This window comes from Pantherophis guttatus, chromosome 2 (genome assembly GCF_059756535.1).
Source record: "Pantherophis guttatus breed Tessera chromosome 2, ASM5975653v1, whole genome shotgun sequence".
NCBI classification, from domain to species: Eukaryota; Metazoa; Chordata; class Lepidosauria; order Squamata; family Colubridae; genus Pantherophis; species Pantherophis guttatus.
Genome location: NC_142064.1, coordinates 23,239,727 through 23,267,201, shown reverse-complemented (window position 1 = coordinate 23,267,201; position 27,475 = coordinate 23,239,727). Strand labels below are relative to the sequence as shown.

The window sequence follows — 27,475 nt, the reverse complement described above, 5'->3', positions numbered from 1 at the left end:
CTCGGATGTCTTCTGCTTGTGTTCCCTTTATTTTTTTTTTGAGCAGTATATTTAGTTATTTATTTAGTTATTCAGCACGCAGGCTAGGGTACCAGGCTAACCCCGCCGGAGCGGCTATTCAAAGGGATGCGCGAACTCGCAACACTGGCGTCGTTCACACAACCGGGGAGGGAGGGGGGGCTCGCGTGTCGTGCGAACGCAGCTCCTGCTGCTGCTGCTGCTGCCGTTTCGGCTCTCCTTTCGGCGCGGAAGGAGTTAAGTTTTGGCAGGCGCAACAGACACGATAAGGGGGAGTAGCCCGAAGCCGAGGCAGGCAGCGCAAACAGCGCGGCGCATTCCTGGGTAGCCCTCAGCTGCCAGCATCTGATTAAAACCATCTCTCTCGCTGTGAGTGGCTAACTAAACAGAAGGCTGGAGTACGGCTGCGTCTATTTAAGCCGAGTTGCCGGAGCTGCGCCTTCGCCGGCTCCGAGAGGGGAAAAGCCTCATGCGCCAAGCGGGTCGGGGGTAAGCCGGGTAAGTGGGCAACGGAGTAAAAAAAAAAAAAAGAGAGAGAGAGAGAGGCGCGTCTTTGGGGAGCCTCGGAAGGGCGACGCTGCAAAAGGGGTCGCGGTGGGCTGCGCGTTTGGAAACGCCAAATTGGGTGAAGGAAGGAAGGAAGGAAGGAAGGAAAGAGGAGACGGTGGCCAACTCGAGGGACGAAGCCGAAGCGGTCGCGGCTTGGGAGGGAAGGGTCTTCCGCGGCTCTTTTTTTTTTTTTTTCCCATTCCCTTCCTTCGCCCCCCCCCCCAAAAAAGGAATCTCCTTGGGGATCTATTCCTCCAGGCCGGTCGCTTGGGCGAAAGCGGCTCCTGCTGCTTTTTTTTGCTCGAGCTGCTTGCGAAATAACGAGGATCTTTTCTGATCTCCATCCGAGCTGGCTTGTTGAGCCGCCGAGCAGACGCGCATGGATTATGCGGGCTATAAAACCTCTATGGAGACAGATTTTTTTTTCCCCCTCTTACGTTTTCTAAACGCTTTTTTTTTTTTTAATTTGTTGCCCAAATAATTGGGGGAAGGTGGGTGGGGGGGAAGGAAGAGTGCTTTGCTGTAAGGCTTGTTCGAGGAATCCAGAAACCTTTGCCAATCTTGGAGGGTGACGGTAGGAAAAAGGGAGGCAACAGAATGAATGGGAAGCACATAAGAGACCTGAGCGAGCTGTAAATATGGTGTTTTGTATAGGAAACTTGGCTTAGAAGATTACCTTTTCAGCGTGGAAAATACCACCCTAAGAGTCCAGGATTTCAAAAGGGGTTTGGGGGGGGGAGCATTGACTTAAGAAAATAAGTATTGGGCACAGCCTTAAAAAAAATAATAACAGGCAGATGCTTGCAGCTGCTAAAAAGGAAAACTTGGAAGAGTTGTGGAGTAAAGATTGCAATGAAATTTCGGAAGACGGAATTGCAAATCCCTCAGAACTGGAGGGGAGGGAAAAAAAATAGATGGTTAGGAGTTGTAGGCCTTTCCTCTTAATGTAAACCCACTTGTTCGTATGCTAAAAAAAAAAAATGTTAAATTGAGCCCTGGTACTTTAAGTCACTGGACAATGTTCTAAACTTAATAGCTTTGCCTGGAGCAGAATTTCCTCCCAGGTGTAACATTATTCCTGCAGCCCCTTCCTTGCCTAAGTGAAAACAAATAGTAACTTCCCCAAGCAGTCCAAGATGGAATGATACGGTTTTCCCAACAGCAATGGATGAATGGTGTTTTAGTCTGTGAGCGAACCAGTTATGTTGAAATTAACTTAGGCGTGTCTGGCTCATCTTTTGAAGATAAAGTATTGTTACTTTATTGTTACTCTGAAGAGCTTGTTAGGATTCTTGCTCCCTTCAACCTGCCTCCCCCCCCCCCAGTCCCTGTTTGTTACATGGGGAAGTCTAAACCTTTCTTATGGGATAAAATGCGTATTTGGTGTCAGCATCTGGAAGCATTTGTCTAAAAAAACAACACTGGCCATGTTACGTGAAATAATACATAATCTATGGTTTCAATAAAATGTCTTGTGTCCCCCGTAAAGGTGGAAGCAAAGATTATCTGGGGATTGCAGGATTAATTGTGGACAGCAGACATTCTTGCTTAGGAAGAAAGTGGGTTTGCCAATTTATCTGCTAGTTCTTTATTTATAATCCAGCATGTCTGAACGCAGGCTGACTGCCTGCTTTCTATTGCTGGGTTCATACCAAGTTAGCTTCATTACTCGGAAAAAAGAATTGCTCCCCTCACTGGTTTTGGATTTAGGAAGCCTAAAGCACACACCCTAATGTGTATTGATGCTGGCTGCAGGGAAAGCTGCTGATATCTTGGAAGGAAAATTGTCTCCAGCTGTATGTAGAGATCCTGCAAAAGGTTAGTTGAAGCTAGAAAAGGGAGCTGATGTGTCATACATTTTTTTTTTCTTTTGGGCTGTATGAAGCAAAATGAGAGACAGCTGACTACCCTCACAGGTGTGATAAGGAGTGCAGGACATATGAGTCAAGCTGTGTTGTGGCTTCTGTTGCTGAAATAAAATCTAAAGAAGGTTTCATGATGATCTGTGTATAACCTTGGTTAGCTGAAATGCTTGCTATTCACTCAGCCTGTTTGATTTGTAGAGTTGGCAACTACGGGCCAAGGAAAATAATTTTCAGCAATGCTCTTTTAACCTCTGATACAAACGATGGAATTTTTTTCCTCTTGGACTGCATGTCCAGGAAGACCTGGAAATTGCTTTGTAAGCAGAAGACTGTGTGAGTGAAGATGTAATGTTTAACTCTGGTTAAAAATGTCTTCAGCAGGCTACTGACATTGGGAGCAATGTAGGATCAAGGAGTACAATGTGGATGTGAAATGTTATGGTACAGTTTTATTAGCTACTTATGAGGAAGCTTGAAGGCCGTGTTAGTCTCATTAGTAAGGCAGCCCCTTACAATGGCTGTGCAAAATCTTAAGTACTTGCTGCATTCTTTCACTCATGTAAATGTTGAGTCATCTTTTCAGTCCCAGCAAGGGGCTGTAACAGCAAATAGAGATATAGAGGATAACCAGCTTAGCCTGCTCTGTACAGCTGAGATACAGCCAGCAGGGGGGTTTATTGGAAAGCTGGTTTCAGCAAGATTTTTCATAATCTAGTCTCCTAATATGATACCCTCCAGATAGGAGACCACAACTTCTTGAGTGTGCCAGGTATGGGGAAACCAGATTGTGAATAGTTTTGAAATGTATAGATGTACGTAATGAATGTATGTAAATCTGGGATTCTTAAAGCAACGGGATGCATAGCTAGTGCCAACCTCGGGTTATACCAGTCATTTGATGTACGGAACTAATTTCCTAGTGAAAGCTATTGAATAGGGCAGTTGGCAACAAATCATGGTCATGCAGAAACTTTGCTTGAAGGGCTTCAGTTTTGTTCTAACGTATCATGCTGAGAGTGTCTTCCTCAACACCTTGAATTTCTTTGGATGAAAAGTCCTCTAATACATTCTGAGGAATCTCTAAAATGTAGACATTGCAACATGTTTTCCTGAAGAGTTGCTTCTACTGGAAATCGATTGGACGACAGTTGTGATGATGAGGAGATGATTAATTTCCAGCCTGATACAGTTTTTTCACAGATGTTGCCAAGCAAGGCACATGACGGTTTTGCTGAAAGGATATTTGATTAGGAAGGAAAGTGAAGAAAGCAGATGAGTCAGTTTGCCTTCTAGTCAAATTGTGTTTGGCTACAATTTCTACAGTCTGATGTTTTGCTTTGTGCTGCCTGGAACTTTTGGAGACTGAAGTCTAAATCTTTTGCAGATACCTGATTGCTTATTCCTAGGTCTTATATATTGTGCTAGTTATTGAAGTCAATGACCTTAACACATCTGTCCTGGGCCTTGCTGATTTTCAATAGCACTTAGATTTATATACCACTTCACAGTGTTTTCCAGCTCTAAGTGGTTTACAGAGTCCCCAGAGTCTATTGCCCCCAACAGTCTATTGGGTCCTCATTTTACCGACTTCAGAAGGATGGAAGGCTGAGTCAACCTTGAGCCACTCAGAATTGAACTCCTGGAGTGAGCAGTGAGTTAGCCTGCAGTACTGCATTCTAACCACTGAACCATCTTGTCTGTGTACCATCAACCATGGTATCTATCTGGATCAGCTCAATGATTTGGAACACACCATGTTGTGATGGTTTCCCCCCAATTCCACTTGCTGCTGGGGGGAGTTGTCCCGCCTTAGAATTCTGCTTTGCAGGGGTATCAGCTTGGGGGCAATATGTTGACACTGTAAACTGCTTAGAGTGGGCTGTAAAGCACTGTGAAGTGATATATAAACCTTAACTGCTATTGCTATCAGGGCTGTACCTTCTCTCTACTTACCGGTATTTTAAATATATACAGGAAACTACTGGGGAAGGTCATTCCACCATGTGGTGTCCAGTATTATCAGTACATTGATTATTTCAGTTGTAGATCTTTGTCCTTGGCTGAACAAGTGTGGCTGTCAAAGTCCTGGCCTGGCCATCTGGATACTATAGGACTTTGGTTGAGGGAAGAAGAATTTTTGGTGAAACTTTAGCAGCTGTGGTTGCACAGTGGTTAGAATGCAGTATTGCAGGTTAACTAGGCTCACTGCCAGGAGTTCAATCCTGACTGGCTCAAGGTTGACTCAGCCTTCCATCCTTCCAAGGTTGGCAAAATGAGGACCCAGATTGTTGGGGGCAATAGGCTGAATCTGTAAACCGCTTAGAGGGAGCTGTAAAGCAGTATGAAGCAGTATGTAAGTCTAAGTGCTATTGCTACTTATCAAGACCAGATTGTCCATTCTTGGTTCTACTCAGGGATGTACTCCCCTACTCAAAACTAATGTGCAATTTTGCCAGCCTCCTAGACTCGAGCAGCTCCTGATCGAAGAAGTGGCCAGAAGTACTTTTGTCCAACTTGTGCTTCAGTTGCTTCCCTTTCTGGATTGGGAGGTCCTGCCTACTGCTTCTGAATGGAGTACTGCAATGTGCTCTATCTAGTGCTGCCCTCTAAGGCTGTTGAAAAACTCCAACAGTCCAGAATGCAGTGATGGTTATAGTTATGGATGCACCTCATAGACACACATAATAACATCATTAATTTTCTAAGCCACACCAACTACCTATGGTTTGATAACTTGAGTGCAATTTAAGGAACTGGTTATTTCTGACCCTACTGGTCTTCAGAAAGACATTTAAAAATATGGCTTTTTCCTGTGGATTTTAACTGGGATTGTTGTTTTTTTTCTTTCTTTTATTGTGCACCAACAGGAGTCACAGCGTTTTGAGTCTGGAGGCCGTATAAATTCTTTAAATAACTTAAATAAATGAAAACCATATTATGGCTCAAAGGTGCATGCATCAAAAGATTTTGGCTTAAAATCGTTATTTTAGCATCATTGGGTTGCATATGTGAATTTAATTTATCTTGCATCTACTGTGTTTCCCCGAAAATAAGACCCTGTCTTTTATTTTTTTTTGAACCCTGAAATAAGTGCTCAAAAGCCCGATTGGGCTTATTATCAGGGGATGTCTTATTTTGAGGGAAATAGGGTAAGTATTATTAGACCCTGAAATTCAGAGGAGTTTATTATTACTTTTGTTATGGCTGTCCAGTCCAAAAGGCATTGTGCAACAAGCAATATACAAAAATATCAAATTAAAACATTGAAACAAAATATATCAACCTGGACAAAAGCCAGCTATAATAACCAGGCACACTAATACACCTAGACCAGGGATCTCCAACCTTGGCAACTTTAAGACTTGTGGACTTCAACTCCCAGAATTCCTCAGCCAGCGAAGCTGTTCTAGAATACTATCAGGTCTTAAGGCCTTCTAGAACCCCAAGAGAGGGGAAGCCAGGAGTGAAATCCAGCAAGTTCTGACAGGTTCTGGAGAACCGGTAGTGGAAATTTTGAGTAGTTCGGAGAACCAGCAAATACCACCTCTGGCTGGCCCCAGAGTGGGGTGGGAATGGAGATTTTGCAATATTCTTCCCCCAGGAGTAGGGAGGGAATGGGTATTTTGCAGTATCCTTCCCCTGCCACACCCACCAAGCCACACCATGCCCACCAAGCCACACCATGCCCACCAAGCCACGCCCACAGGACCGGTAGTAAAAAAAATTGGATTTCACCACTGGGGGAAGCTATATAAATGTCTGAGGCAATGGTGTACCAGAAGGCAGGAGCAGCAGCGACAGAGAAGGCACACTTTCTCTCTTTCACAAGATGATTTTGAGGGGGAACCAGGGATGGGTTCTACTTACTTTTACTACTGGTTCACAACAGGGCATGCGCAGAAGTGTTCGGGGTCGGTGGGCAGAGTCTCCCGCCGGTTTTGCTACTGGTTCTATAGAACCGGTGCGAACCGGGGGCAATCCACCACTGCGGGGAACCACAGTGTCTCTGTTTGAAGATACTGGGTAGGGAGAAATGATTGGAGACAGGAAGTATCACAAAGAGCTTTATAGGTGATGACCAGTACCTTTGAATTGCATTCAGAAGCCAGTTAGCAATCAATGCAGCTTGTATAACAACAGTGGTATGATTACGAGGCATGAAATGTGCCCATTACAGTTTCCACCACTGCATTTTGGAACAGCTGTAGTTTCTGGATGGTCTTCATGTGCAGCCCTCTAAATGCAGTACAGTAGCCCAGTTCTGAGATCACCAGTGACTTCCTAGTCTGTCAATTCCTGAAATTGACAGACTAGATAAACCTATGCAAAGGGCCTCCTGGCTGCAGTTGTCATCTACTCCTCAGGTGTCAGCCTCCAAGACCAAGGATGGAAATGTCCCTATCCCAGGGGGCTCAATCAGTCACAGCTACTCAGTTATGTCAGGCTTGAGCTGAAGTCGGTTCCCTATCCAGTTGTTTAGGTTAGTACACAACTGACGTCATCCATGCAGCTTGGAGTTGAGATGTATAGTTGGGTATCATCCATATACTGATGATACTAAAGTCTTAACTTTTAAATTTGGTTCTTAATAAAACATCTAAGTACATTGTATTGTCACTGAGTTTTCATGTACACTCTGAAATTCCTATCCAGCAGAAATTGAGCAAAAAAGTAGGCATTACAATACTTATATACCACTTGTCTTAGAGCAATAGCAACCATCCTATCCTTTGGAGAGGTAATATACCAAGATTTATCAGTTTATATATCTCAGATGTTCTGCATTTATAGAGGAGGATACAGATTGTATAGCAATCTGGTGTAATTCTGTTTTTCCTCCAGCAGTTTGGGGGAGTGTACCTATTACCTATTACTTCATTCTCCCCACAACAACTCTGCAATAGGTTGAGCTGGGAGCTGGTCCAGAATCACCAGCTGAGCATCCATGGCCAAGGATAAACTTGAATTTGGGATTTTAGCCAATGTTCTGGTCTTGTGGTTGCTAATTGAATACCCATGAGAAACATACAAGAAGACTGAATATTCTCTTGCATGGTTCTAGTAACATGAAACAAAGGCAGTGAGATAAAAATCAACTTCAACACAACATAGTGTATAATTAACTTTCACCTGTGAGTGCTGGAACCATTAACAGGATTGTGAATTAGTGATGAAGAACATAATCCACCAATTGCTGTATACTTGACAGAGCAAGTTGCCTTAGTTCTGGGATCCATGTATTGGCCAAGATAAACCTTGCATCACTAGACTGAGTCATGGGTGGAACCATTGGCATCATTGCAGTCAACCTTGTGATAAATGCATAGCCATGCCTTCCTTGCTTGATATAAAACTTCATACACTTGCTAGCCCAGAGCCCCATCACTGCATATTCTTTTTTTAATTCTTATTAAACTTCAAACCAGTGCTTGCTATTAAACTTCGTACACTTTCCTAGCCTAGGACCCATCAGTGCATGTTATTCTTAAAGCCTTAATCCAGGGGTGTTAGTCAGCAGGTTCTGACAGGTTCTGGAGAACTGGTAGCAGAAATTTTGAGTAGTTCAGAGAACCGGCAAATACCACCTCTGGCTGGCCCCAGAGTGGGGTGGGAATGGAGATTTTGCAGTATCCTTCCCCTGCCATGCCCACTAAGCCATGCCCACCAAGCCACACCACGCCTACGAAGCCACACCCACAGAACCTGTAGTAAAAAAATTTGAATTCCACCACTGTCTTAATCCATGTTATGGATGCTGTTTTCCCCCATTAATTTGACGTAATGGGGTCCTTGCTTGGTGCAAGCATCTCTAAAGGAAAAGGATCCCAAATCACGTTTCAGGATGCCATGGATTAGCTTTTTCAGATGTTTTCCAGATGTAGTGGGACAATCAACATTTATGTGACATGATGACAAATATCATATCATTTGATCTTTGTCTCTCTCAGAAACAACTGGGAAGATTGACAAAACCTGGCAAAAATGTTTCAACAAATTCAGTTTAAGATTGAATATCTTAATATTTTAGGAACTTATAGTAGTGAGTTTTTCTTGTAATCGTTCAAGAAAGAATCAGAAAAATCGCATTGATCTATCTTGGATGTTATAGTAAACAAAGCAAATAAGGAATGTCACTTTAAATTCCAAGATAAGAAAGCGAGGTTCCAGTTGTACAATATTGAAAAGTATTTTGTAAATATTTCCTGTTCGGAATTCAGCGTCAGAAAAGAAGGATTGTTTTTTTCAATGGGATTTTTGCTTTAATTCATTCTTACCTATGCAGACTCTTAACAATTAAGCCTCTGGATCAGAGGTGGTATTCAGCCGGTTTCGATCGGTTTGTCTGAACCGGTAGCGGAAATCGCCCACCCATCCCAGCTCTATGCCATCCTATTTAGGCATGTTTTTTAGCCATGCACATGCATGCAAGCTGCACGTGTAAGCAAAGCCCATGCGCAGAAGGCCGTTTGCATGCGTGGACTGCGCGCACGCTCACATTTGCAAACCAGTAGGGAAGGTAATGAATACCACCCCTGCTCTGGATGGCTAGAATTAGTAATCAGGCAAATATGAAGTTATAATGGGAGAATAATATCTATGCCCTACATTGAGGTGTGGGGTACAGAAGAGTTCACCATCCTGATCTGGCCAAGAATGAAGTGCCAGAATAAACCGTGACAACCCATGTCTTCTTAGCATAGGGCTCTTTCCCTGCAGACTTACCACCGTGTTTCCCCAAAAATAGGGTCCAGATAATAAATTATTGTATGATTTTATGTATCTTATTATTTACACAGTATGTCTTAGAAATAAATCTCTTCCTAAGGAAGTTTCCAAAATGTCTTAATAAAACAGGCAACTAAAAGCAGCATATAGAATAGTGCTCTAGAGTAGTGGCCGTCAATCTTTCTGGTCTCGGGGATTAGTTTTGGGGGGGATTATCTTTCATGGGACTGGGCACAATTGTAGAAGATGTCGGGGACCCCTCCTCTAAAGTTTGGTTTGAATCCTGGTTCTGCTTGTTAAGGGTTAGGATTGTAGACAAACTTCCTCAACCTCATTCTCTTTGTGTGATGTGAAGAGGTGGAGAAGAGTAATTGAAAATATTACTGTTGCAGTAATTGATCAGGGGTGAAATTCAGCAGGTTCTGACAGGTTCTGGAGAACCGGTAGCTGAAATTTTGAGTAGTTCTGAGAACCGGCAAATACCATCTTTGGCTAGCCCCAGAGTGGGGTGGGAATGGGGATTTTGCAGTATCCTTTCCCCAGAGTGGGGTGGGAATGGAGATTTTGCAGTATCCCTCCCCTGCCATGCCCATCAAGCCATGCCCACCAAGCCACACCATGCCCACCATACCACGCCCACAGAACCGGTAGTAAAAAAATTTGAATTTCACCACTGTAATTGATATACTTAACTGCATATGCTGTTTTGAACACTAGAAATACTGAAATGTAAAATCAATATTGAATTTCGAAGTTGTAGAAATTTGAATGAGAATGTCATCCCCTAAGAGCAGGCTTAATGCTCATATATTCAGATCTGTTTATGATTCATTGATAGGAAAGGAGTACAATTCCATTCTACAAAGGAAGGTACATTTGCTGATGACTGAAGTGCTATATAATAAAATGTGCTGTATCAGCCAAAATGCCTTAGTTTTTGAAACGGGATGTTGTAGTTCATTTCACAACTTCCCCTTTGACGTATGTAACAATTCATGAATTATCCTCTTCTTGACTTACCCTTGACTTAAGGATATCACCATTCTTGGTGGTATGAATACAATAGATATACAAATTTAGCAAATTTTTGGCATAATTTCCCAATACAGTGCTTTACTACTCATTCAATTCCAGTGGAATGCATTCAGTTATAATATCCATCCATGCGCATGGCTCGGCAAAGGAGGGAAAACTCTTGTTTCTTGCTAAGGAAATGTATTCCTTCCTGGCTATTTCTAAATAATAAAAATCCAAATAAAGGAGTTGTCTATTCTCCATGGAAGAAGACAAATTTTCCTGTGTCCTACACCGATGAGAATAAGTTGGCTGAATTTACACAATGTGCCTTGTCTTGGTTACTGAATTAATTCACCTGCCTGGGTTTTCAGTAGCGTATTGAACAAATTACAAAATAGGCAGCCAGATTTTAACAGTGTATTAGCTATGCCTTTGAACTGTTTGGTTTCAAGTGATTTAAAAATAAAGAACAATGGGAAGGAGCCAAAATCTGAAGGTTTTGACATCAATCATTAGCAATAGATGGAATAAGCTGGTTTTCTTAATTAAGGTGAGATTTTTCTTTGACACTGACTTCTAAATTTGTCTCCATCTTTATCTATGAATAGAAGATGGCATTCCTTTTCTATACTTTGGTATAGGACATATCAGTTATTGTACTAACTGAATTCCCTAAGAAATGGAGATTAGATGCAGGATAGCTTTGATTGGATAAAGGACACAATTTTTTAGAATATATTTAGAGCTATTGACACAACTGAATGCACATTGCCGGGTTAAATGTTGGTATTTGGTGGGGGGGGTTTCTTGCTTTTAAATATTAATCTTTATCATGATAAGGTAATTCTCAATTTACAGCTGGTCATTTAAGGACTGTTTGCAGATGTGACAGTTGTAGAACGGATGCTTTGTGGCCTGTAAAGCACTTGTAGGCATTGTAAACTGTTGTGCTGCCCTCACCAGCTCACATGACTATGTTTCTTAGCAGAGTCTTTCCGAATGCTGGTTTCACTAGCATTTTCTCCCCCAGAGAGGAGAAGGATGCTAGCGAAAGAGATAGATTCCAAAAGATAAAATACTGAAGGCTTCTGAAAGGCTCCAAGTCTCAGTATTTTGAAATGTATGCAGTTGCTTAAAGACAGGTTCCACTTACTTTTGCTACCGGTTCAAAACTGTGAGTGCACGTGTGCACATGCACAGAGCATCCGTGATGACATCCGGGCCGGGGGGGGGACGGGCAGAGCAGGAGTGAAATGTTTCCGGTTCGGACCGGATCGCCCGATCCAGTAGCAATGGTGGTGGGTGGTTCAGAGAACCAATAGCAAAAATTCCTACCCCCCCCCATGCCCAGCTGAGCCGCACGATCATCAGTGGCTTTTTTTTTTTACTTTTAAAAGCATTTTTTTCTTCGGCCGAAAAAATGCTTTTAAAAGTAAAAAAAAAAAAAAGCACAGCTCAGCTGGGATCGTCAGAGGCTTTTAAAAGCATTTTTTCTACAACCTCTTCGGCCGAAGAGGTTGTAGGGGGGGGCATGCATGTTCCCCCCTGTGCCCCGTTTTCACTAGCAGAGGCACCATGGGTCTGTCCTTCGCTATTTCCAGGCTGGCCCCGCAGGCCAGATTTAAGCACCCCACGGGCCGGATCCCGCTGTGAGCCTTGAGTTTGACACCCGTTGTTCTGATCCAGCTCCCCAAACACGACAAACCTTCTGAAGTTAACTCAGTTCTTTTATTAGGAGCGCCAGCAGCCCCGGCAACAAGTTTCTCTCTCACTGCAGGCTAATAAGTCCGGCCAGCCAGAAGATGAATAGTTGTCTGCCACATCTTTTCAGCTCTGCCCCCTGCCTTTTATCCCCAGAGCTAGAGTGGGGTTTCGCTAGCAGTGGTGGCTCTTCCTTCCCCAGGATCGGTCCATGGATTTCTGCTGCTCTCCTCTTCTCTGCCTTCTGCGCATCCACGCGTCAGGCACTGGACCCAGCTGTTCCTCCTCTTCCTCATCAGCCACCTCCAGACCTGGGTGCTGTTGTCTCTCCATCTGAGGGCCGACGGCCAGCCCAGGCTCCACCTCTCTCTCTCTCTCTCTCTTTCTCTGCCAGCTCCATTCTCTCTTCCCCCCTCAGAGCTCTCAGGTTGCCTTGATGCTGACCCTGACTCCCACACCGCCTCCTCCTCTGATTCGGCTGCTGGAGGGGCCGGCGGCCGACAGGCCACCACACCCCTGTTCTAGCCCAAGATCACCCATTTCAATCTGGGGAAGAAATTCCCTTCCTGCACATAGGAAGAAAATGGGAAATGATCAAAACAATCTCCCACCCCACCCCCACAAACACTATGTTTAATATATGCTTAAAAACCATGTAAAACATAATTATTAATGTTAAACAACATTATCTTCTTAAATTCCAAAAAGCAAAGCTATCTTCCATAAGCTATGTACATTCTTAGCAAGATGCAGGAAGAGGATAAGTATTCTGAGACTTCCCATATATCTGCCTGTGAAATATAGACTATTAATCTTGAGTACTTGCTAGACCAGTGTTTCTCAACCTCAACAACTTTTAAGATGTGCGGACTTCAACACCCATGCTGCTTGGGGAATTCTGAGAGTTGAAATCCACACATCTTGAGTTAGTGAGGTTGAGAAACACGGTGTGAGGCCATGGAGAGATCAACATAAGACATTTGCTGTTTGCTGCCTGGCTACATTTTAATAGACCTCAAGATAGTAAATACCCAGAACAATACCCAGAAAGATGAAAATAAACAGTAGACCTGTATAAGAGATGCATGAAGTTGTGGGCTAATTAAGATGGTGGTATATGTTTTGTAGCCTGAGGTTAATGCCTAGCTCTGGCAATCTTGGGCCTTGATACAATTGGCAGCCTGGTTAGCAATGTTTTTCATGATACCCGATCTTATTACGTAAGTTACTTTCAGTAGCTGCCTGTCAGGTCTCATCAACTTTCTCTAATTTGTGAAGGTGAAATGAGCATGAGAAGTTAAGGTGAATTCCTGCTCTTCCTGTGATCAGTGAGGCAGTTCAGGTCCATAAAGGGAAATTAAATGAAAGGGCCTTGATAGTGAAATGGTTGCCCTTTTGGCAGGACTCTACACCCCTAATCAGTTATGATTTCAGCATAGGCCAGTTTAAAAGACACCTCTTTCTTCCTGAATGAAAGTGGGTAGCCCTTGCTTAGAGATTGCCTCACGTTATGGTGGTGCTAAAAATCAACTTAGTGTCCAGTCCTTACATTTGTAACCTTCACAGAATATCCCTGCTCTTAGATTTACTTATTAGTTCCATTTCAATATGACCTAATAGAGAAAGAACCCAGTTCAGTTGAAGAAAGTAATAAGAAGCAAAGTAAAACTGAAGTAAAATCGTAAGCCCTATCGCTGTCATGGGAGTTTCACCTAGCAACCGCTTCACTTAAGAACCCAAGTTGCTGGTCCCAACTGTAGACACTAAATGAGGACTGCCTGTACTGCTTCCAAGATGACCACTTGTAATCCTGAAAAATTTTCTTCAGATAATAATTCCATTTTTCCATTTGAATTGAGGTACCAAGATTTGGCTCAGTGGCTAAGACACTGAACTTGTCAATCAGAAGGTCAGCAGTTCGAATCCCTAATGTTGCATAACAAGGTGAGCTCCCATTACTTGACCCAGCTTCTGCCAACCTAGCAGTTTGAAAGCACGTAAAAAATGCAAGTAGAAAAATAGGGACCACTTTGGTGAGAAGCGCTCCTTTGGCATGCAGCCACATGACCACGGAGATGTTTTTGGACAGCGCTGACTCTTCGGTTTAGAAACGGAGATGAGCACCGTCCCTAGAGCCAGAAACGACTAGCACGCATGAGCGGGGGAACCTTTACCTTTACCTTTTTACAGGTATTTTTAAATTGTAACCAGGTTTGCACATTAGAGTAAATCCCAGCTTATTTATCTACTGTTTATTGAATAAACTCTATACCGAGATATAAATTGTGGTTTACACAAAACCTCAATGACTGGGGTCATGCAGCCTTGTAAACCACAGCCAAATTACAGTATGGCTTAGCTGTACATTGTCAGAGCCATCTTTCAATGTTCTTCAACTTTTGCTAACTTTTGCTATGCCTGAGTGGCGTAGGAGGCTAATGCCTCCTACTAAGGCAGCATTTAACATCCAGCTGCCTGCAATTACTGCGAGTTCAATTCTCACCAGGCTCAAGGTCGACTCAGCCTTCCATCCTTTCTAAGGTGGGTAAAATGAGGACCAGGTTTGTGGGGGCAATAAGCTGACTTTGTATAAAATATACAAAAGTATGAAAGCTATTGCTTAACGCATTGTAAGCCGCCCTGAGTCTCCGGAGAAGGGCGGCATATAAAAATAAATAAAAATAAAAAAGAATAAAATAAAAATGTTCAGCAGTGAGAAGCATTCATATCTTTGCATCTACAAGGGTCAAAAAAGAGCTTGAAAACACACGCTGTATCTCTGTTCCTGATCCTGTTGGCACATTTTGTAGCATGAATGTAACTCTGAAAATAGAACTTGACTTGCCGGTCACAGAGTGATCCAGCTATTCAGCCATATCCAACTTTCACACTTCCTTCTCTTGCGCTTCCTTGGGGTTCTGTCAAGCAGTGAAAGGCAGGACCAACACTAGGCACAAAGCTGAACAGGGCTTGGGTGAAGATTTATGTGATCCGCGTCATAGTAGGTCAAGGCTGGCAGGCATAAATGATTGTGCTATTGTACAAGGCATAACTAGTGAGCAGCTTGGACTATGGCTTGCTATTTATAAATGTCATGCTACTTTGGCTCTACACAAGCTTTGTAATGAGTGATGGAGAGTTCTGTAATTTTCTCTTTTTGACAGATGTTCCCATCTATTACTTGGATACATATATTCCAAATGCAAAAACCACTGTACTGTGACAATGCATTGCTTCTTCAAATTGGGTGAAAAGTGGGGGAACTCACGGTAATTTAAATGTGAAGTACTCTGTTTTGAGGACAGAAGGCAAAGAAGTAAATTTATCTGTCAAAACCCCACATCAACTTGGAAAAAAAAAAATTTTTTTTTCAGGGAATAGATAGGATGTTGATAGGAAAGTTATTTTTCAGTACTTCCTGGCCTTTTGATATCATCAGCACATGATTAAAAGCCTTGCAGTTCTCATGATTTCCAAAAGGGGGCCTCCAAGATTGATTGATTGATTGAATCACATTTCTACCCCTGGTAATCATAGAACATGTGGCCGCTTACAGTACATATAAATTAAATTAAAACAGCCAGTGTGAGATTAAAATTGATCTAAATCATAATCTCCATCAATAACCACCATTAAAAATGCCAAAACATAAAAAGCAACAAGAAAAGAAAATGGAACAAGGGAAAATGTAAGAAAAGTTTCCCTAAAACAATTCAGTTTGCAACTTTCCTTCAATTTATGTGGAAAAGTGAGAGAAGAAGTTGAACATAATTCCTTTTGACTTGACAAGCTAGATATATATCCCAGCAGCCACTGGGTCTCCAGAATTGGTAAGGTAGGTTCTCCTAATAATTAAAAAGAATAAGATCAAAATCAATGAGAGAAAGCTTTTCCAGAGGACCTGCATTGGAAACCTGGCACCTAAAAATATTTGGCTGTTTTTCCTTCCCCCAGGGGGTGAAAAGTTCTTTTCCACTGCTGGTTTTTTTCCCCTCTGTCAGGGTTCCCTGGAAGTAAGAATTCACATAATAGCAACATTTAGGTAGAGTGGTATATATTTTCTTCAAGGGACAATTATGTTTGGGTTTTCATTTGTTGAAATGAAATGAAATTTTGTTTTTAGGATGGTAGATAATAAAATTGAAAAGAACACCTTTATCCTCTGATAACGTCAATAAGTAGGTTTGTATATTAGTAGTAGATTAGTACATACTAATCAGTGGTGGGTTTCACATGTTACTACCAGTTCACTGTGTGCATGCTTGCTTCGTCCGCATGTGCATCCAGTTCACACATGCACCTGCCTTCCACACATGCGCTTTGCTCATGCGTGCGCTTTCCGTGCTTGTGCCCAGCCTCAAAAATGTGCCTAACTAGGAAGGGATAGAGCTGGGGTGGGTAGGCGGGCCCACCTGTGATTTCCGCAACCTGTTCGGGTGAACTGGTCTGAATCGGCTGAATACCACCTCTGATACTAATCATGAAAAGGGTCCATTCTCTCACCTCTATGGGATTAGAAAAGATCTAAAGAGCTCTCTAAGTAATTCCACAGCAACATTCCCAAGCTGGTGCTGATGTTAGGAGTTCTGGAAACTCTAATCCAATACATCTGAAGGACATAAGTTGAGGTATGCAAAATGTTTTGAGTTTGAAGCATTCTAACCTGAAACAGAAGCGGAAATGGTTTTTCTAAGACTAGAGCAGAGTGTTTTGACCTTGAAATATTTTGTACACCTCTAGGCATTAGATTACTTGGTATTCAATAACTTCCATGCTTTTATTTTTTTTTAAGTTGTCCTGATGTGCTAGAAAGTTTGAACATAAAGTCCTAGAATTGTTGTATTACGGATCTGGAACTTCTTAGGCATTTGTTATAAAAAGCTTCAAGAGCTATCTTTCTGGAACTACCATTTCTTTATAGGGAATAGCTGGCTTACAAAGCTATGTTTCCCCAAGAATTGAAGTTGTTCTCAAATGCAGTCACAATCCATCTTTATGTCTGTTCAGCTGCAACTTGCATCATATCTAGCTGCGTACCTACCATGATGGGGAGTTGCAATCCAACACATCTGGAGATATCAATGGAGATCCTCAGTCATCCAGATCATAGTTGTCCCAAAGGTGCTTTTTTTCAAGAGGCAACTGGATTTGTTTTTCTTTGAAAATGTTTTGCTTCTTATCCAACAAGCTTCGTCAACTCTGGGCTGGATGAGAAGTGAAACCTCTTCAAAGAAAAACAAGGAAGTCCAGTTGCCTCTTGAAAAAGCAACTTTGGGATATCTGGAAATAGTAGGTTTAAGAAGGTTGCTCTAATGAATAACTTTGAAGGAAGAAAGTTCTGCTGTCTTGGTGAATGTACTATGGTATGTTAGTTGACTATGATGACTGAATGGAAAGTCCACATTAAAAGAAGATTTTTAGTCTAGATGTTTGTGTCCTATTGGCAGGATTGCTAAAGGCATCTGAAAGAGGCAGATGGACTGCTGGCTTGGATGCACCTTGACCCACCACTGTCTTGTGTTCTAATGGGATAGTGCCACTGGTTCATGCAGTTCAAAAGCATCCACTGCAGAGTAAATGATTGGGTGCCTTCCAAGTGTTATCTAGATCAGGGGTCTCCAACCCTGGCAACTTTAAGACTTGTGGACTTCAACTCCCAGAATTCCTCAGCCAGCAAACAGTTGAAGTCCACAAGTCTTAAAGTTGCCAGGGTTGGAGACCCCTGATCTAGATTACAGCTGTGGTGAATCCATCAAATACAGCAAGTGTTTGAGGTTATGGAAATGTTTATCCAAAATCTTTGATGGACTGACCTTTTGGCTTTGTGTCCTGGCTGAAAGCTTTCCAATGTTCTGAGAGGAATCTTTTTTCAGCTCTAGCTGGAGATGCCAAAATTTAACCTGAGACCTTCTTCAGGCGAAGCACCTGCTGTGGCTCTTCTCCTAAAATACTGGGAGTTTCCTTCAACTAGTTGTTCTCTGAATGAACTATCTGACACCCCCATATAATTAGCATAACATGCTCATTATTGTATTTTGTAAATTATTGCTCTTTTAAAAACAACTAAAACCTACATCCACATTGCTCAACTATCAATTAGGCCTGATTTGTTCTTTCATCTGTATGGAACCAAGTTTGGCTTCTTTGTAACAGCAGGATTTTGTCCTTCCGCTTTTCTGATGTACCTTGTTAGTGATTCTTTTTTCCTCTTCAAGACAAATGGAAAACGTTTCTTGTTAGATCTATAAATGTGACTTTTTTGAGTTTGTAAGACTTCTATCACAGTGTTGGAAGAAAATATCCATCTAGTTCAGTTCCAAGTTGGGAGAAAGACACTGGAAACATAGAGGCTGATTGGAAAGATGGTTGATGAAACAGAACCACATGTGATTTTGGTAGCTGACAAAATGGAGTTGAGAGTGGGTGGCTTTTATAGCTTCTCTGGGCTTTGTATGTGAGCTTCCTGTTCCTGTGCAAGAACATATATTCTATTGGCTGTTGTCAGACTCCCATGGGGCCATGTAGGGGTTATGTAGGGGTCATAGCTGGCTCTATAGGCAATCTACAAATCCTAGGTGTTTGTCTGAGCTAAGTTTGGTTGAAGTTTGTGAAGGTGATGCAATGACTGAAATACCCTTAGGACAGGGGTGTGAAACTCATGTCATGGTGTCACGTGACGTATCAGGACTTTCCCCCCCCTTTGCTAAACGGTGTGGGCGTGGCCACCACGTGACGCAGGCTGGGAGTTTGACAGCCCTGCCTTAGGAGATTTTGCAATGTAGTGAGCTCTCTGTCTTCTGATACATGGTAGTGGGTTAATTTTATTATGTCCTGAAGGCTCATGTCCTGTTCTTAAGCCCATCCTGCTGGAGCTGAAAGTCTTTTGTTTTGTAGATAGGCTGGCCCAGTCTTTCTTAAGGGGCACCAGATATCTGCTGGGGGGATGGGCTATTAAGAGTGACTCTGCTTCCTGCCTCTAGAAAAACCATGTTTTTCCATTTCTCATTTAGGGAAATAAAATATTCTGCCTTTTTAATATTCCTCAAAATATTTCATTCTTCTGGGGGGGGGGTTAGCTTCCCACAACAGTCTCATACAAAATGCATGTTTTCTAAGCCTTATTATTGAAAACAAAAGTGTTAACAATAGCTGTACTGTCCTCACACATTTATCTTGAGGTAATTACTGTTTTATGTATGTCCATTGCCTGTTTCCTTCTGTGCTGGTAGTTATATCTAATAGGGCAAGGTATTTTTTTCTGTTGGATTATGGAATACTTATGGAATTTATGGAAATGTTCCAGTGGAAAGCTTCAAACAGGCCTGTACAGGTAGTCGTCAACTTACTACCACAATTGAGCCCAAAATTTATGTTGCTAAGTGAGAAATTTCTTAAGTGAGTTTTGCCCCATTTTACAACTTTTCTTGCCCCATTTACTAAGTTAATCACTGCATTTCTTAAATTCCCCCATTGACTTTGCTTGACTAGCTTTGACTAGCATTGTCTAGCTTCCCCATTGACTTTGCTTGTCAAAAGGTCGCAAAAGGAGATCATGTGACTATGGGACATTGCAGCTGTCATAAATGTGAGTCAATTGTCAAGCATAGAAATATAAATCACGTGACCATGGGGATGCTGCAACGGTCATAAGTGTGGAAAATGGTCATAAGTCACATTTTTCAGGGCCGTTGTAACTTCGAATGGTCACTAAGTGAAATGTCGTAAGTCGAGGACTACCTGTATTGATTTAAGTTCATTGGAAATGTGTCTTTGTAATGTCCTTTCTGGAAAGGCTTTAGTTATGATGTAACACAAGCTTTCCCATTCTCCTAAGACGACTTCAGGGCATGAGGTCGACGAAGGCTTTTCTAAGAATTGTTATTACCCGAAAAAGCATTTTTCTAAAGTACAGTTGTGTTTTTTATTAACATGGAACAGTGCAGGAGAGAAATAGCGCAACATTTAATGGGTGTTTTTTTCAGAAACATGTTTAAATACTATTGATGAATCTTGGTCACAAACTGAAAGCCATGTGCTTATATTTTAGAAACAGTAGTTCTTACTGAAGTGTTCTGAGATTGAATGTGAGTAGTTTACAAAGAAAAAGGTTGGTAATGGAAGTTAAACCTAGCTGGTACCTAAGGTAAAGGTAAAGGTTCCCCTTGCACATATGTGCTAGTCGTTCCCAACTCTAGGGGGCGGTGCTCATCTCCGTTTCAAAGCCGAAGAGCCAGCGCTGTCCAAAGACGTCTCTCTGGTCATGTGGCCGGCATGACTAAACGCCAAAGGCGCACAGAACGCTGTTACTTTCCCACCAAAGGTGGTCCCTATTTTTCTACTTGCATTTTTTACGTGCTTTTGAACTGCTAGGTTGGCAGAAGCTGGGACAGGTAACGGGAGCTCACCCCGTTACGCGGCACTAGGGATTCGAACCGCTGAAGTGTCGATCTTTCGATCGACAAGCTCAGCATCTTAGCCACTGAGCCACCGCATCCCTAAGGATAGAAGGCTTCAATATCATTTGAGTCCTCCATAAGGATTTTCAAATCGGCTATGTAAGGACAGGGTCCTCTTTTTGCTGATGCTGCTTGAAATAGTGAAAAAGCAAAGCTCCAAAATGAGCTGGAATTCAGGAGCAAAAGTCTTCCTTAGCTGAAGAGCATGGCAGGATCAAAGGAAGGAATCATGGGGACTGAAATATTAACTTGTTAAGGCTGCAACCTTTGTACTCCAAAAACCCATGTCAGCATTCCAGCAGTTTCAGCTGACAGATAAAAATCCAAGCAGGGAAGAAAACATGGTTCAGTCTTGGGTTTTAGCTGGGATTCTCTTGCAAATACTTTTCTGTTCCAGTAAAGGAGAATACAGTATTTGCAACTCGGGGTTGAAATGAGGTGTCCTTGGGGGGGTCTCTGAGGTTGGTTGCTTTCTTGCAGATATTCTTGCTAGCACTGACAATGTTGCCTAGTTTGGGTAATTGAAACATCTGCAAGAAAGCTAAGCTGAGAGAGCACGAAGGACCCCTCTGCTCCTTGCTAAAAGCACAGAGGAGGGAACACATGGATGCCAGTAGGACAAATGCTTACATATCTCTAAACAAGAACACGAATCTGCAAATCTGGCTGTTCCCCTGCCTGAGGCGCTGAATGTGCTAAGGGCCATGTTTCCTGGCTGTATTATTAACTGATCAAATATCTTGCCCCCATGTGTATTTAATTTGGATGTCTTTAGTGTGTTGTTTTAAAATGTTCTTAGTCTTTTTCATTGTAAAGGGGTTTTCTGAATTGTAAGCTGCCCGGAATCATTGACTGAGATGGGTGCAGTGGTGGGATTCAGCCAGTTCGCACCACTTCGGGAGAACCGGTTGTTAACTTTCTGAGCAGTTTGGAAAATGGTTGTTGGAAGAAATCATTAGGGCAGAGAACCAGTTGTTAAATTACTTGAATCCCACCACTGGATGGGTGGCTATAGAAGTTGAATAAATAACACGCATTTTGCTATAACTAAATGAAATGTTTTAATGCGAAGACTGTGCCCGAAGCCCATTCCTCAGTAGGATGCTGTCTACATACTAATTGACCATAAGCCTTTTCAAATCCTATATTCCATTTATCTTTATTTTAGTTATAAATGGCCTTTTAAACCAAAGACTTCTGGAAAATAGATGCAGGGGTTTCCTATAATGTATGTATTAATTTATTAGGGCCAAATGCTGCTTCGTTCCATTATTCAGTAGAAATAATGAAATTAATCTTTCTCATGAGAAGAACTGAAATATGGAAGGTAACAGCACAGAGCTTGCCTTGGCCAAATTGGGAAAAAAAAACGGGGGGGGGGGAGGGTCAGCCGTATGAGGAAGACCAGGTCAGAGAATTGATTCCACAAGACGACTTGGACTAGACTTTATTCAGTGGCTAAGACGCTGCGCTTGTTGATCGAAAGGTCGGCAGTTCAGCGGTTTGAATCCCTAGTAACGGGTGAGCTCCCATTACTTGTCCCAGCTTCTGCCAACCTAGCAGTTCGAAAGCATGTAAAAAATGCAAGTAGAACAACAGACACAGGCAGGTAGACAGAAAAGTATTAGGAAAAGACTCAGATTGTCTTCCCTGATTTCCTGGCACATTAAGGGAGGGAAGGAAAATACAGGCAGATTTGCAATATTCTGATTTGATAGGTAAAGGTTCCCCTCGCACATATGTGCTAGTCATTCCCGACTTTAGGGGGTGGTGTTTATCTCCATTTCAAAGCCGAAGAGCCAGCCTGTCTGAAGATGGTCATGTGGCCAGCATGACTAAACACCAAAGGCCCTGTTACCTTCCCACCAAAGGTGGTTCCTTTTTCTCCAAATGGCTTATAGTTGCCTTCTCCAAGGTCTTCTCCCTTGTACTGAACAGAGTCGGTAGAGGAATGGCAGATCACAAATGTCACAGCTGTACAGTAGACTGAAGATATGAACAAACATACTGGAAAGAGGTAATGATGTTTCCACATTGCTGCCAAGAAATTTACATGGATATGCCCTCGTAATCACCAGGAATTCAGCTTGAATCCCTGAATCTTTTACTGCCAGCAGCATCTAATAAAATACTGCATAATGAAATGTCGGGGGGAATATAGCAATAGCACTTAAACTTATATACTGCTTTATAGTCCTTTACAGCCCTCTCTAAGTGGTTTACAGAGTCAGCGTATTGCCCCCAACAATCTGGATCCTCATTTTACCTACCTTGGAAAGATGGAAGGCTGAGTCAACCTTCTGCCTGGTGAGATTCAATCTGTCAAATTGCAGGCAGCTGGCAGTCAGTAGAAGGAGCCTGCAGTACTGCACTCTAACCACTGCGCCACCGAGGCTCATAATGAAACTCTGGGATTCTTAAGATGCAAGGCCTGATGTTTCTTCATCATTTTCTTGGTTGTAATTCAGGTCAGTGATCCAAGAGAAATGAAACAATGGAAACCAGTTACTTAAAAATATAAAAATGTCTCATCACGATTTCATCATACTTGTGGCTAATGGGAAACTTCCCTGAGTGAGGCAGGATACAATATTATAGTTTCCAGAGATTAATATTTAAGACTGTTCAGAACTCCAGCAACTGTGACACTTGTACCCCCATCCTAAATATTTTGAAATCCAGCCTAAGACTTTCCAAACTTGACTAGAAAAAGCAGGCCCATTAAGAACATTTGATTTCTTCTGAGACTTTAACTAATACTTTCAACAGGCCGAATTGAGTATTTCATAATATTGCAATTTGTTGTTGTTAGTTGCGAAGTGGTGTCCGACCCATCGTGACCTGATGGACAACGTTCCTCCAGGCCTTCCTGTCCTCTACCATCCTCTGGAGTCCATTTAAGTTCACGCCTACTGCTTCAGTGACTCCATCCAGCCACCTTATTATCTGCCGTCCCCTTTTTCTTTTGCCCTCAATCTTTCCCACATTAGACTCTTCTCCAGTGAGTCTTTCCTTTTTGCATAGCTTGTGGCAATTGCTTAGCGCATTGTAAGCCACCCTGAGTCTCCGGAGAAGGGCGGCATATAAATCAAATTAAAAAAAAAATTGCATAGCTTGTGGCAATAACCTTCCAGATTCTATGGCTAGAATCTATGGCACATCCTGAGATTATAACCCATTCAAGATATTCAACAGTCAAGATGCTTGTCAAAGGAAAGACTTTTAGTCAAGCAATTATTGTGGCATAATCAGGGTGCAGATGATCGTTTCATTTTGGAAGTGATGTAGGCTTCCTTGTACCATTCAACATTATATGGGTCTACTTGCTTTATGGAAGCGCCTTGAATTCAAAGTGAGAAAGCATCACTTAACCTTACCAAAGTTAATGTTCTGGAGAGCCAGGTTTAAATTATGACTCATACTGTTTGGCAATAATGCAAGGTATCATTTTGAAAGCAGCAGGTTGGGAAAGGCTGGTTTGATAGAAATAAATGACATGATTCTGCAACTGACTGTTCTATTTTAGCCTCACTGGAAAAGTAGAAAGATCTAGTGGATTCTCAAAGTAGAAAGATATGGGCAGGATGATGCAATCTGTGGGTTTTGGATTTAATGGTTCAGCTGTGGCTACTTCGTAGGGCAAATTTCAGGATCCAATATAACCATATAGAGCAGGGGTGTCAAACTCGCATCGTCACGGTGGCATCATGTGACGGGACTTTTTTGCATTTTGCTAAACGGGTCAGCACATGACACATCCAGCCCATGGGCAGCGAGTTTGACACCCCTGATAATAAAGAAATATAAGGATCAGGCAGCCATCACCTAATTTGGAATTACTTAGTTGATATTACTTGCTATAGCATTACTTTCACAGACAACAGAACATATTAGGTCACAAGGATGATTTTTTAAAAAACATTTTAATGTACAACTATGTTTTTCTAAAACTACATGGTGCATACTGTGAGAGATCATTTAGTCTAAGGTCTGAATTTACCTTGGTGCTCTGCAGTTTGGATTGTAGCTCCCAAGAAACTCTTCTCCTGAAGCCACATTGCTTGATGAGGGTGACGAGAGTTGAAATGTACAGTATCTAGCAGGCTTCAGCCAAAAGACGTCAATAGCATTTAATATTTTGGTTTGATTGATGAGTTGCTCTGGAAGTCATAAAATAAACTGAATGGGGGGATCTTGGCTTTGTTGATAGCCCATCCGTCTTTCCTCTGTGAGCCAGTTCCCTTCAGATCACACGTGGGATATGAGATCTGTGTCAAGTATGTGAGACGTTTTGATACAGTTTGCTATCTTAGTCTCATGCCAGAAAGTCTTCTATTTTTATTATTCCTCTGGATGTAATAATTGCTGATGGAAAAGCAATTGAAATATTTTCACAAATTTTTAACAGATGAGGTAGGGTTTCTGGCACTTTGCTTCATTATGATGGGAGTTATATATGTATATGTAAGACTATCTAGTACAGTGTTTCTGAAACTGTTGAAAATGCGTGGCCTTTAACTCCCAGTATTCTCCAACCACATGGTTGGCCACAGGGAATTCTGGGAGTTGAAGTCTAAATATCTTCAAGTTGTCAAGTTTGAGAAACACTGGTGTAGTCACTATTTCATCACCAGTTTGCAGTCTGATGTTCATATTCCAATTTGTCCCAAAGGAAAGTATCGTAATGAAACACTTTGTCTGATGTAAATTTTTCAGATCAAGAAGCAAGGCGAACCAGAGAGGCTGTAGAATGATGGGAGCTTTATTATTATCATCATTATTTTTAAACTACTGAATGCTACCTTTCTGAGCAAAGCTATCCCTCCTGGTAGCTTGCAGCATCTTAAAGTTACAATTCAAGTATTAAGTTTTCATTGAAAACCTGTAACTGGAATATACTTCTGTAGCCAAATGAAGTTAATTCAATTCTTTGGAAGAAAAATTTAAAATATATTCACACACTCCTCCTGAACATAAAATAGTGCCATTAGCCATTTGCAACATCATAGTAAACTCATAAATACCATACTTAAAGGTACAGAAACAGGCTTTTTCAAAAAAGGAAGACAGTATTTAAAATATTAGATAACATAATCTTAGCTGCTCACCATGATGCAGGAACAAATGGAATTTAAATAGGAGTAGGACACATCTCTAGAGGGATGCAGTGGCTCAGCGGCTAAGACGCTGAGCTTGTTGATCAAAAGGTCGGCAGTTCAGCAGTTCGAATCCCTAGTGCCGCATAACGGGGTGTGTTCCCATTATTTGTGCCAGCTTCTGCCAACTTAGCAGTTCGAAAGCACATAAAAAATGCAAGTAGAAAAATAGGGACCACCTTTGATGGGAAGGTAACAGCGTTCCGTGTGCCTTTAGCCACATGACCACGGAGACGTCTTCGGACAGTGCTGGCTCTTCGGCTTTGAAACGGAGATGAGCACCGCCCCCTAGTGCCAGGAACGATTAGCACATATGTGCGAGGGGAACCTTTACCTTTACCTAGGACACATCTCTAAATGTGTATTTCCACTAGGAGAGATGAGTGTTCAGAAACTTTGATTGGATCTTGCAATGATGAATTTAGAGAGTTGAGCAACCCTTTCGAGAAAACAGTCCTGTTCATTTCCAGTGTGAGTACTTATCCAGACCTATTTAAATCTAAATCGAATCAAGTCCATTAAACTTTTAATCTTATCAAGTTTAAGAATTATTCTAACCTCAAGGAGCTGATTATGTAGTTTATCAATGAATTTGTAATTGAATGATATCAAGACCTTCTGTTTTTTAATTGTTACTATCAGGGAATTGCAGGATAGAAAGCTTTTTAACACCATTGAAATTATTATGGAGGTATCTGACCTTGTCCGGGATTAGAAATTAAGTAGTGTGGTTGTTTTTTATCTGTACTTGGATGGAAGTTCATCAAAATGTCAGGGCTGTAGACAGTACTGGAACAAAAACAAAATACTGGGAAAAGGCAATGGCCAATCAATTATATACTGATGTGAAGGCAACTGCTTCGAGGTTCCATGAAATCACCATCAAATTCAATTCAGAAGACAAATTGTTTTTCCATGCAAAAAAATATATATCTAGCATTCAAAAGTCATATTTAATAAGACTTAGAATTGGAAGAATGAATGACAGAAGTGAGATGGACAAATATTCTATCTTAATGTAAAGCAGCATTTATAGCTTTCTGGTTTTTTGAGAGCTACATGTTTGAAATTAGAACATGGATCCAGAAAATCTGCCACAGAGCTTGTTGAGAGTGAATCTGAATCTGGATTTTCTTTGCCACTGATTCTGGGGGACAGTTGAGCTGCACTGTTTTGGAGTAGTCAAGTTTCTGCTCCACATCCTGCCATACTTGAAAAGACTGAGTCCTTTGATGGTTAGGGACCTTTTGCCAGTTGCTTGCTAGAATGTCCATATGATAAGAATATCATGAGGCCTGCAGCGAGAATTGTATTTGCACAAAATTGGAAAGCAGAAAAAAACCCTACAGAGCAGGGATGGGTTCTACTTACCTTTACTACTGGTTTGCAACGGGATCGTGCATGCGCAGAACGTTGATGATGACATCCGGGCGGTGGGCGGGGTCTCCTGCCGGTTTTACTACCAGTTCTTGTGAGCCGGTCTGAAACGGGGGCAACCCACCACTGCTACAGAGAGACAGATAATTTAGAAAATATTAGAATGTGCAGAAATGAATAGATTAACATTGGTAATTAAAGGGAAGAAAGAATCGGAGTATTATAATATATGGGGGCAATTTTATCATAGGATGAAAAGTGAATATGGACAAAAAGTGGTATAAAATTAAATAAATTTGGAAGGAAAATGTTTTAACAGGAGATATAATAAATTGAAATGTAAAAGTAAAGATATGTACATGTTAAGAAAGTGGTGGTAAGTGTTAAATATGATGACACAAAGGATTTGTACCCAGATGACGCACTGATAGATCAATGATGTAATGTTTGTTATGAAGAGAAAAAATAAAAAACTTTTTATTAAAAAAATATCATGAGGCCTCTGGGGTTCAAATGGGTCGCTTTGTTGTAAAATGTGCCTTTTAAAAACTATTAGAAAATGGAAGAGACCTATGTCATCCATTTTAGTTTATGGCCACATCTGTCTTTG

General features: G+C 41.7%; 1 protein-coding gene across 5 annotated transcripts in view; it reads left to right on the top strand.

Moving 5' to 3' along the window:
• The first annotated feature begins 276 nt into the window (after positions 1 to 276).
• The window catches only part of DAB2 (DAB adaptor protein 2), a 56,890-nt gene continuing 29,691 nt past the window's right edge, over positions 277 to 27,475 (top strand). For 3 of the 5 annotated variants that reach the window (XM_087888228.1, XM_034440791.3, XM_034440789.3), the window contains exon 1: positions 286 to 516. The gene's annotated coding sequence lies outside the window, so the exon portion shown is untranslated. Of the gene's footprint in view, positions 517 to 2,265; positions 2,386 to 27,475 lie in introns of those variants that run through there. The other 2 variants (XM_034440786.3, XM_034440788.3) reach the window with 2 other exon arrangements.